The sequence below is a fragment of the Branchiostoma floridae genome, chromosome 7 (assembly GCF_000003815.2).
Source record: "Branchiostoma floridae strain S238N-H82 chromosome 7, Bfl_VNyyK, whole genome shotgun sequence".
Taxonomy (NCBI): Eukaryota; Metazoa; Chordata; class Leptocardii; order Amphioxiformes; family Branchiostomatidae; genus Branchiostoma; species Branchiostoma floridae.
Genome location: NC_049985.1, coordinates 21,298,116 through 21,311,154, shown reverse-complemented (window position 1 = coordinate 21,311,154; position 13,039 = coordinate 21,298,116).

Genomic DNA, 13,039 nt, shown 5'->3' with positions numbered 1-13,039 from the left:
ATAAATTCAAAGAAAACTCACAAGTCATCTAACATTGACGAATAAAAGCTGACAGATTGTTTATGATTGTTGTGTTGCCTTTTATTTCTGCCAGTTACATTTTTGCCACATTTCTGCATGCGACCGGTGCGTGCGTTTGCTGTGGATGTCAATATTCTCTGTTGTGGGTGACATCATTTTGCATCAATCACAGCGTAGTAAAGCGCCATTGATTAATCTACATAATACGTACACCGTGGACTCTGCTGTGCAGTTTATTTTAGAATACTGGGATAAATAACAAGTACCAAACTGTAGACTCGGTTTTCAGTTAAGTCCTGGTCATCCACATCCAGTTTCCCCTGGCACTGTTAAGATTGACTGCCGGTGACACCAATGTATTTAGCTTCCAGGTAAGATGATTTCCTGCAAGCGCTGCTTTCTACAAACGTTTAACCGTGTAAGCCAATGTTTGTTGAGCTCTACAGCTGCTTATTGCTGTATCCTTCGCTCGACATGACAAGTTTGTGATGGTAGAACAAATGTTTGTACCAACGACACGCCAGCCCGTGTCCCCTGCATACAGAACTGTCCAAAACCCCTGGCAGGGACATGGTTGAAGAAACAAGCAGATCAACTTTCAAAATCATGCATCACCTTAAGAACAACTCCGTTTGTGATGAATTATTCTGTAGGAAGGAGAGGTTTGAACAAAATCACTGAACGGTTTTCTATATATTTTTGACATGCATGAAATTATCGCTAATAGGTAGAATAAGATGTCCTTGGTAGAAACAAAATAAAAACAATGTCCTGTTTACAGTGACCAGGGGTTGAGGTTGGCCAAAATATTTCAACAGTTATATCCTGCTATGTTTCATCAACTGTAAATATTGAAGCCTATGAATCTGCGATTGATGCACTTTATTAACCTTGAATGCACGTTTTGCTATGCATAGTTTTTCAAGCATTATTATTTGAGAATACACAAAAGCTTACATTACATTACATTCACAATTGTACTCGAAAATGTGTCCACATGTTGACAAAATTTTTCACTGTCTATTCAAGCAAAGATAGTAATCCTCTTTAAACAGACGAATAATAGCAGAAATATTGTCCATGATTCTTGTGCTGCTTTTTTACTTTTGTCGGGTACATTTCTGCCACGTTTCTGCATGCGGCTGGTTGCGTGCGTTTGCTGTGGATGTCACGATTCTTTATTTTGGCTGACATCATTTTGCACTAATCACAGCATGGAAAAATACCATCGACCAACCCACATGATACGGACATTGTGGTCTCTGTTGCGCAATATATTTTAGAACACTCGGACAAACAACACATACCAAACTGTAGACCTGTTCCTTAATTTGTCCCAGTCTTCTGCATCCAGTTTCTCTCAGCACTGGTAAGATTGACTGTCGGCGACTTGAATTCAGGTCGAGAATGTCCGAAAGATTGTCCGATCTTTAGCGAACCATATCGATTATATTCAGCACCCAGGTAAGATAGTTTTCCACTAGCGCTGCTTTCTACAAACGTTTGACCGTGTACACCAATGTTTGTTGAGTTTTACTTCTGCTTATTGCTGTATCCTTACGATGATTTTTGTTCCAAAGACGCGCCCGCGTCCTTTCCTTACAGAACTGTCCAAAACCCCTGGCCGAGACATGGTTGGAGACACACGCAGACAAACTTTCAAAATCATGCATCTTCTTACGAACAGCTTCTTTTGTGATAAGTGATTAAGTATAGCAGGGATAGGTTTGAACACAATCGCTAATATGTTTTTCGTATATTTTTTACATGCAGTATAACATCGCTAATAGGTAGATTAAAATGTCCTTGTTAGAAACAAAATAAAAACGATGTCCTGTTTACATTGACCAAAGGTTGAGATTGGCCACAATATTGCAGCAGTTATATCCTGCTGTGTTTCATCACCGATGAATACAGATTCCTATACATTATCTATTAATGCCCTTTATTAATCTTGAATCCTCCATTATGCTGAGTATAGTTTCTTAAACTTTATTCGAGAATACACAAAAAAGAATTCATTACATTTACAATTATACACGAAAATGCATCCAAATGTTGACAAAAACTGTCACAAAACCAATTAAAACAAAACTAGTAATCCTATCCAAAAACACCAATAAAAGCTAAAATATTTTCCATGATTGTTGTGCTGCTTTTTTAATTTATCAGGTGTATTTCTGCCAAGTTTCTGCATGCGACCGGTGCGTGCGTTTGCTGTGGATGTCAACATTCTTTGTTGTGGGTGACATCATTTTGCACCAATCACAGCGTTGAAATGTCCCCTTGATCAATCTTTATGAAACTGGCATCGTGAACTCTGTTGCGCAGTATATTATAGAATATTCGGACAAACAACACGTACCGACCTGTAGAACGGGTCTTCAACCTGTCCTGGTCCTCCACATCCAGTTTCTCCCGGCACTGGTACAAGTGATTGTCGGTGACTTCAAGTCGAGATTGTCCAAAAGATTGTCAGGTTGTATTTACCAATCAGGTAAGATAGTTTTCCACGGGCGTTACTTTCTGCAAAGAAACGTTTGACCGTGTAGGAGAATGCTCTACTGCTGCTTATTGCTGTATTCTTTCCGAGAGATGACAGGTTTGTGATCATAGTGGACCCCATATTTCAAGTTCTCAAGGTCTAAATGTGGGGTTATGCATGTTTTTTATTTGCTGGAATAAGAAGAGAAAACTAAGCAAAATCATTATGTTTCCTATTTGTGAAGGTAAAAATAATGATTGTTTGTGCCGTTGTGTTACATTTTTATTTCTAACACGTTTGTCGCAAAACACGATCGCACACCGTGCGCACAGAACCGTAAAACAACCCTGGCCGAGACGAGACTGCAGGCACCCGCCGACCAACTTTCAAACTCATGTATCTTCTTACGAACAGCTTCGTTTGTGACAACTGATAAGTAGCAACTAGAATTTTAACCCAATCATTAAGAGAAGTTCTGTATATCCATTACATGTAACGAAGAATGGCTATCAGTGGAATATAGTGTCCTTGGTAGAAAGAAATGTCCTGTTTACATTGACCACAGGTTGAAGTTTGCCAAAATATTGCAGCAGTTTTATGGTGTATAATTGATAATAGGTAAGCACATAGGCCTTTAATTTGTCTAAGGCCATGTTGATTTGATTATATGGATGACATCCTTTCGGAACTCCAAAATTGATGCGAGGGAACGAATAAAAAAAAGTTTGGCCCAAAATAAAGGTGCCTTCAGTATGAAATCAAAGTGGCCAGGAAGGTTGAACATAGGACTAAGCACATATAGTATGGTATACCAACAGTTAGGTGTAGGGACTAGTACATCATACGGGTAAAAAAAAAACATTTTTTTTTTCCTCTTGAACCAATCCTAAAAAAGCAGACCTGAAAAAAATCAGAGGAACGGGTTTCGCCAATTACAAGATGGACACACGATGTCTGCAGGTATTTAGGGTCTTACCGGGGGCCAAGAAGACAACAAGAGCGAAGTCAAGTAGAGTTTATACTTTATAGTCAATAGTCAATGGTACCAAGTTTCTACAGTCAAAGGTACAGAGACAGCCTTTCTTACATGGATTTTAAAATGCCAGCGGGATTCCAATAATCCACCTGACACTTTGTCGCAAAATTGACCAGTTACCATTGTTTTGAGTATTGCCAGTTCTCAAGTTTCCACAGACAATCAGGTCCAGGTTCAGGTCAGGGCCTGGAAATGATCCTCTGGACCTGAACGGAACCTATACCTGAATTTTCTGTACTGGTACCTCCCCCTACCAACAATAGTTTGTTTTCTTTCTGTCCTTTCATATCTTATTCTTTGACTTTAGATTTATTTTGGCATTCTATGGCATTAGTTATCTGTTTTCTGATACTTTTTTTCAATCTACGGAATACTTGTGCTCATTTTACAGCTGCTTAGCATAATTCATTGTGTGGTCGAAAACTTTTTTTTTTTGGAAATGGTCGAAAATTGGTGCGAGCGCGGATGTCATCCATATAATCAAATCAACATGGCCTAAATTGCATTTACAATCATACCAAAAAATTTCTCTACATGTTGACAAAAACTGTATCTATGAATTTAAAAGAAACTTACAGTTTCACAAGAAAGGATGAATAAAATCTGAAAGATTGTTGTGCAGCCTTTCATATCTGTCACGTACATTTCTGCCACGTTTCCCACGCACGCACGTAGCCTTTGTTGTGGGTGACATTATTTCGCACCAATCACAGCATCGAAAAGTCCCCTTGATCAATCTTTCTGAAACTGGCATCGTGGACTCTGCTGCACAGTGTATTTTAGAACACTCGGACAAACAACACTTACCGAACTATAGACCGGGTCTTCAACCTGTCCTGGTCCTCCACATCCAGTTTCTCCCGGTACTGGTACAAGTGATTGTTGGTGACTTCAGGTAGAGATTGTCCAAAACATTGTCAGGCTGTATATTTAGCAATCAGGTAAGATAGTTTTCTACGGGCGCTGCTTTCTGCAAAGTAACGTTTGACCGTGTACACGAATGCTCAACTGCTGCTTATTGCTGTATTCTTTCCGAGACATGACAGGTTTGTGACCATGGTGGACCCCATGTTTCACCGAAGGCGCGCTCGCCCGCGCAACCTGCGTACAGAATTTCCGTCCAAAACCCCGAACCTGGGTACACACGCGTGCAGACCAACTTTCCCTTTTCTGAAGGTAAAAATAGTGATTCTTTGTGCCGTTGTGTTACATTTTTTGGCGACGCCTGATGGGCGAGCCTAATAGTATAGTGTGGGACCATTTGCAAAGAATTCCAAAACTTCCACAGGAATGTCAGGAATGTAGATTCCGCGCGTGCGTAGTTGCATCATGCTGGACTGAACCATTACCTCCACGGGTAAGCTTTCCAGTCGCATGACATATACCTGTCGTGTGCAAACTTGGAAAGTTTGGTGGCCTTCTTCACCCTTGATATCTTTGTTTCAAAAATGCAAAACCGATGTGTGAAACAAGCATTGTTTGTGCTTAAATGATGTATAACATGTGGAGGTTTGTGAGATAGCGATGTGATAGTTACCTTCGCCAAGAACGTTATATTTTGGGTAGCTTGAAGACCACCATAACTTGAGAACGCCTGGATGGATGGTATTGATACCCTAAATAAATAAATAAATAAATAAATAAATAAATAAATAAATAAATAAATAAATAAATAAATAAATAAATAAATAAATAAATAAATAAATAAATATATAATTATATAAAAAATAAACAAACAAAAATAAAACAAACAAACAAAAATAAATAAATAAATAAAAACAAACAAACAAAAGAATTTAAACAAAAATAAATAGAACGCAAATAAACAAAAATAAATAGAACGCAAATAAATAAAAAATAAGTAAATAAATAAAAATAAATAAAAAATTTGAGTTAGTAGTGATACATAAGTGTGTGCTGACTTTCGTCGCTGCCTTGGAATTACTTTCTTTCAATCTTTGGAAGACTTTGTGCCCGTCTTTTTAAGACCAGTGGGAGGGCTACTCCGACAGGAAAGATGGCGGCACGTGAAGACATTTCAAGGCTCCAAGACACCAATCTTTGGATCAAAATCGACGCGGTCGGTATGCCCAAGTTGTCTGAATTTGATATAGTTGAAGCACTGTACAATACTGTTCAGAATGAGCTGGATGATTCCATAAAACCAGAAGAAATCCTAGGCGCACAGTACCTGAGCCAGAAGCGCACCTGGGTAATCAATTTTACATGCCTGGATGCTAAGGCGAAAGCAATCAGCGTAGGTCGAGTGGTTGTCGGTTCAAAATCCTACGGAATCCTGGATTTCCAGAAAACGGGTTTAAGGAAAACCGAAATCAGGATTTCTATCCATGGTATTCCGCATAGTGTATCGGATGATGAGGTTGCACAATGGGTGGACTCGAGAGCTGAAAGGACGACAGAAGTCCTGAGACATCAGAAGAAGAACAGGAATGCGGACTCCCCCTTTCAGCACCTGTACTCGGGCCACAGATTCTGTTATGCGTCGAAGATCACCAACCCATTCCAGCGGTACGGTACCTACAGCATACCTGACCCTACGGATACAGTTTCTCTGATTGACATTGAAGTGACAGTTTTCCACGATGGCCAGCATATCAACTGCAAATCTTGCAAGTCAGAGGACCATGAATTCCACGAATGCCCTCATCGCATCACTTGCCACAACTGCGGAAAAAAAGGTCACACAAAAAAGTGGTGCAGGGCCGAAAGAAGTAATCCATCAAGAGAAAGAAGAGATGTTGAGCAGAAAGTTCAGCAAGGACTCAGAGCTGCCCGGGAGGCGTCCAACTCTCGATCGACTAGTGCTTCAAGAGCAGTCGTTAATAACAAAAATAGTGGAGAAGATCAAGACTGGACAGACTGGGCTTCTGGTGATCCTGATGAGACAGCCGAGAGTCTAGTTACAGGGGACAGTGATGGCGCAGAGAACACTCGGTGTGAGACAGAGTCAATTGCAAACCCCCCACATCAGGAACAAGCCGGTCTCTCTGGTGGAACCAATCAGAGAAGACTTACACGTTCAACGCGCCCAGCGCCCACCAGCACTGAGGACACTAGAGATCAAGGTCAACGGCGTCAACCTGGGACATCAAGATCAACTAGGAAGAGAAAGAATGTTCTGACTCCGCCTGACAAGTCGAAGCCGGACAAACTGTACAAAGACGACGGTCGCCACAACGATCAGAGGAGAAACAAAGACAATGGGTAGGACTTAGGTCTATCTTCCATCAACACCCATAGTTCGACTACTCACCATCAACACGCGAGGCTTAAGGAAACGAACGGTACGGCGAACTGTTTTTCAATACCTTAAAGATAAGAAGATAGACATTGCTTTTATGCAAGAAACTTACATCAGCAGTGCTGATATAGAGACATGGAAGACAGAATGGGGAGGGATGCTTTACGCACACCCTGGTACCTGTCATAGCAAAGGACAAGTTATTTTGATATCTAAAGGTTCCAACATTAAAAATGTGGAATTTATTGATATATCTGAGAGGGTCATTGGTATAAAATTCATAAGTTAAGATGAAACATTCTGATTGACATTTGTTGTCATGGTACGTTTTCTTAGCATCAATGTCAGAGGACTACGGAAAAGATCCGTCCGTCGAACTGTTTTTCAATATTTGAAAACAAAACAAATTGATATTGTTTGCTTGCAGGAAACTTATATAACCAATGATGTCAAAGATGCATGGACAAAAGAGTGGGGTGGAAAACTTTACGCTCATCCTTGCACCTCACACAGTAAAGGACAAATTATATTAATAGCTGAGAATTTTGACAGTAATAATGTTGAATTTATAAATCTTTCTGATCGTTCAATCGGTGTGAAATTTATACACCATGGTGAGAAATTTGTTTGTTTCAATGTATATGCTCCTAACAATGTAGTGAGTAAGAAACTGTTCTACAAACAGGTTCTAACTCAACTGCAAGAACATTGTTGTGACGGTGAATATTTTATGTTAGCTGGTGATTTCAATACAGTACTCAATCGTGATCTCGACAATGTAGCTGGGAAAGAGCATGATAAAGCAGAGGTTAAATGTTTTAATAATTTGACAGACAACCTTGAACTACTTGACATCTGGAGAGTCTTCCATAGTGAAGACAAGGATTACACATGGTCTAAGAGAAACCCTTTTACAGCCAGGAGACTAGATTATCTCCTGATTAATGACTTTTTGTTTGATAAAACTACTACATGTGAAATCATCTCTTTCCCCTGCAGTGATCATAGAGCTGTTGTATTGGATATGTCTGTAACACAGTTTGACAAAGGACCTTCATATTGGAAATTCAATAATTCATTTCTAAAAGATAAGGTGTTTGTTGATCGTGTTAATGAAATCATAGGAAACATCCAAGAAGGCCTTAGTGACTCTGTGATCGAAGATAAACAGTTAATATGGGACATCTGTAAGAGTAAGATAAAAACTTTCTCAATTAGTTACGGGAAACAAAAGGCTCTTGAAAAACAAACACAACATAATTGATGAAAAATTAGAACGGCTGGAAAAACAATTAGCTTCCGATCCAAAGAATTTAACTTTACAGCAACAGGTGCACAACACAAAGGCTGAGTTTGAAGCATTAGTCCTTCACGAGGCGCATGGTGCACAAATCCGCTCAAAAGTTAAATGGATTGAGGAAGGAGAAAAAAACACAGCCTACTTTCTTCGACTTGAGAAGTCACGTGCCATACACAATGTTATTACAAGCCTCAGAACACCTGACGGTCACATAATAACAGATCAAAATAAATTATTGGAACAACAGGTCGATTACTATAGAAAACTATACAGTAAAAACGACGATTTCGACATAGAAAGCTTTGATGACTTTATTACAGACGTAAATTTTCCGACGTTGTCTGACATGCAAAGTAAATCTTGTGAAGGGTTGTTTACTATGACGGAATGTACATCTGCTCTACGTAACATGACAAATTGCAGTCCCGGCCTAGATGGCCTTACTACTGACTTTTATAAAGTCTTTTGGAGCAGAATAGGATCTATGGTTTTGAACTCACTAAATGAGGGCTACACGAAGAACCAGCTTTCTTCCACTCAACGTAAAGGGGTTATATCCTTACTCTTTAAAGGGGGTGAACACCAAGATTTAAGTAGAGACCAGCTGTCTAACTGGCGACCTATCTCAATCACAAATACGGACTACAAAATAGGTGCAAAGATATTAGCAAATAGATTACAGAACATTATTTCTCACATTGTTGGACCAGACCAAGTTGGATATATCAAGGGACGTAGTATTTTGAATAACATACGAGCCATAGATGACATAATTTGCTTTACTAGAGATTCTAATGTTCCAGGTGCCATTCTCTTCTTAGATTACAGCAAAGCCTTTGATGCTATTTCCAAAGACCTCATTATAAAAGTTCTTGAAAAGTTCAATTTCGGTTCAGATTTTGTTCAGTGGGTAAAGGTATACACTAATAATGCCCGTAGTTGTATCAATCATTGTGGTCATATCTCTGAATGGTTTGATCTGGGAAGAGGTGTACGTCAAGGATGTCCCTTGTCTTCTCTTCTGTTTATTCTAGCCACAGAGCTCTTTGCTCTTAAAGTCCGCCAGTCTTCCGAAATCAAAGGTATTACATTATCTGGGCTTGGCGACTCCGATGTTGAATCTCGAATTTTTCAATATGCAGATGATACTGAACTGATACTTGGTGACAAAATTTCTATTGATAGAAGTTTAGATATTATTAGACATTTTTCCGTTTTTTTCTGGTCTAGTTTTGAATAAAGAAAAAACAGTAGCCATGTGGCTAGGCCCTTGGAGACACTGCTCTGAACAAGCTAGTGGGCTAAAATGGTGCACCACAGCAAAATGTTTAGGGATTGTTTTCTCATCTGCATGTTGTGCCTCTGAAGTAGAAGTAAATTGGAGCAAAAAATACTGTAAGATGAAAAACATTTTATCATCTTGGGCTTCACGCAACCTTAGTCTTATAGGAAAAATAACAGTGCTCAAAAACCTTGTAGCTTCACAACTGTCTTACAGTTTTGGTGCACTTATACCACCGGATAGCTTCTTAAAGGATGTTAATTTGATGTTTTACAGATTTATCTGGAAAAGAGATAGAGTAAAGCGTAATGTGATGGTTCAAGACTATTCACAGGGAGGATTGAAAATGATAGATATAAGAATAATGCACAAATGTTGTTTATTACGATCGATAAAAAAATTGTTATCCGGTAGTGAAACTCCTACTCCTACATGGAAGAAGATACAACTGTATTATTTTAAGAAGTTAGGACCTGATCTTTGTATATTGAGACATAACTGCTCGGCAGTCCATGTGTCATCTAAAGATTCACTGTTGCCCTTACCTCTCTATTACCGTAAACTCATACTTACTTGGTATGAAATGAAACCTGTACAGAATGTCAATGATATTGAGGTAAATCAAGTAAATTGGCAATTGTTATGGAACAATGCTTGTATAAGTTACAAGGGCAACATGCTTTATTTTAAGAAATGGATTAGACGACATATTCTTTATGTAAATGATATTGTGGATGATCAGGGTAACTTTATATCTTTTGATGATGTAAAAGCTATTGTTGGTAATGATGCACATGTATTACTACAGTATCATGCTTTAATCAATTCAATTCCCAAACAATGGAAAGGTGTTTCTCGATTAGACAACGAAGAATCTCCCAGTATCAAACTTTGTGGTAAAGACATCCGCTTACTAGACTCTATCTTCTTTAAGAATTTCTGTATCATGCAATACCAAGCAGTCCCAGTTTCACAGAATTTCTGGGAGAAACGATTTCCTATGTACGATTTTCGTTCCATTTCTTGGCATGTACTATGGAAATCTCCCTTCTTGACCACTAAAGAACCCAAACTTATTAGTTTGCAATGGAAGATCTGGCATAATATTTATCCGACCAAAATATTGTTGCATAAGATGAGAATTGTAGAAAATAATAAGTGTATTTTTTGCGATATTATAGAATATATAGAGCATTTTTTCTTTGACTGTAAAATTGTTAAACCATTATGGGATTATGTGGAAAGTTTGTTTAGTTATTCCATATCTCTCACTGTACATGACATTATTTTTGGATACAACCCTCATATGTTAAACAAGTTTCGGTACATCAATGAACTGCTGCTAGTTGCGAAACTATCCATTGTAAAATATAAGTCTACAGTGTCATCCCCGAATTCACTATGTCAAGATGCAGAAATCATTCTGAAAATTTTCAAATCAGAATGTATTCTTAGATATATGATATAAGCTACATATTGTACAGCTTTCTGTGACATGTAATAAAGTGCCGTGACGAACACGGAATCAGGAAGAAAAAAAAAATGAATAGATAAATATACAAATGTGGGTAGGCCTTGTTGAGACCCGGAAACGATTAGATTTTGGGCCCCCTAGCGGCCGGTTACTTTACTGCAGCGGAACTTCCTGGTTTGATATCTCGAGTTTTGGACATGCTGCGGCTATGCATTTAAGTGGTAGACAGCTCTTGATGCCGTGAGTTAGTGGTATAGGTTTGCCCCCCCCCCCCTAGCGGCTTGTTTTGGAACTGCAGGACAGGTTTGGTGTCAGACTTTGAAAGGGAATAACTCAAGAAGGGGTCGACGGATTGTTATGATTTTCACCGTCGCCATGGCAATAATTTTTATTGCCACACTTTTTATTTCTACCACGTTTGTCGCAAAGACGCCCACGGTGCGCTCAGAACCGTAAAATAACCCTGACCGCGACGACGCTGCAGGCACCCGCCGACCAACTTTCAAACTCATGAATCTTCTTACAAACAGCTTCGTTTGTGACAACTGATAAGTAGCAACTAGAATTTTAACCCAATCATTAAGAGAAGTTCTGTATATTCATTACATGTAACGAAGAATGGCTATCAGTGGAATATAGTGTCCTTGGTAGAAAGAAATGTCCTGTTTACATTGACCAAAGGTTGAAATTTGCCAAAATATTGCAGCAGGTTTATGGTACTAATAATTGATCATAGATAAGCACATAGGACTTTGATTTTGTCTAAATTGCATTTACAGTCAAAGAAAAAAATGTCTCCACATGTACATGTTGACAAAAACGGTATCTATGAATTAAAAAAAAATTACACATCCACAAGAAAGGATGAATAAATTCTGAAAGATTGTTGTGACACCTTTTATATCTGTCACGTACATTTCTGCCACGTTTTTACGCACGCACGTACTCTTTGTTGTGGATGACATCATTTTGCACCAATCACAGTATCGAAAAGTCCAATCGATCAATCTACATAATACGGGCATTGTGGACTCTGTTGCGCAGTGTATTTTAGAATACTGGGACAAAAACACGTACCAAACTGTAGACAAGATCTTCTTCTTGTCCTGGTCCTTCACATTCAGTTTCTTCCGGCACTGTTAAGATTGACTGTCTGTGACTTCAGGTTGAGCTTGCCCAAAAGATTGTCCAACATCTAGCGAACCGTACCGACTGTATCTAGCAGTTTTCCACTAGCGCTGCTCTCTACAAAGTTTAGAAATAGTAGCATCTTATTGTTATCTAGGTATTGTTGTATCCTCAGCTGGAACATTCAAAGCCAACAGCAAATATTTATACAGAAAGGTATTGAAAGCTTTATTTGTAATTAGACAATCATTAGACGAAGCAGACGCACCATTATCAGTTAAAAACAAACCCTTCGACACTTGTGTTAAACCTATTTTGCTCTATGGATGTAAAATTTGGGGCCCATTCAAAAGTCCTAAATCTTGTCCTATTGAAAATGTACACTTGAAATTTTGTAAACAGTCACTTACTGAGAGACATGATAGGTTTGTGGTAGATATAATAAAACAAATGTATGTCCCAAAGACGCGCCCGCCCGTGTCCCCTGCATACAGAACTGTCCAAAATCCCTGGCAGAGACATGGTTGAAAACACACGTGCACGCAGACCAGCTTTCAAAGTCATGCATCATCTTAAGAACAACTCCGTTTGTGATGAATTATTCTCTAGGAAGGAGAGGTTTGAACACAATCACTGAAGGGTTTTCTATATATTTTTGACATGCATGAAATCATCGCTAATAGGTAGAATAAGATGTCCTTGGTAGAAACAAAATTTAAAAAAAATGTCCTGTTTACAGTGACCAGAGGTTGAGGTTGGCCAAAATATTTCAACAGTTATATCCTGCTATGTTTCATCAACTGTAAATATTGAAGCCTATGAATCTGCGATTGATGCCCTTTATTAACCTTGAATGCACGTTTTGCTATGCATAGTTTTTCAAGCATTATTATTTGAGAATACACAAAAGCTTACATTACATTACATTCACAATTGTACTCGAAAATGTGTCCACATGTTGACAAAATTTTTCACTATCTATTCAAGAAAAGCTAGTAATCCTCTTTAAAAAGACGAATAATAGCAGAAATATTGTCCATAAATCTTGTGC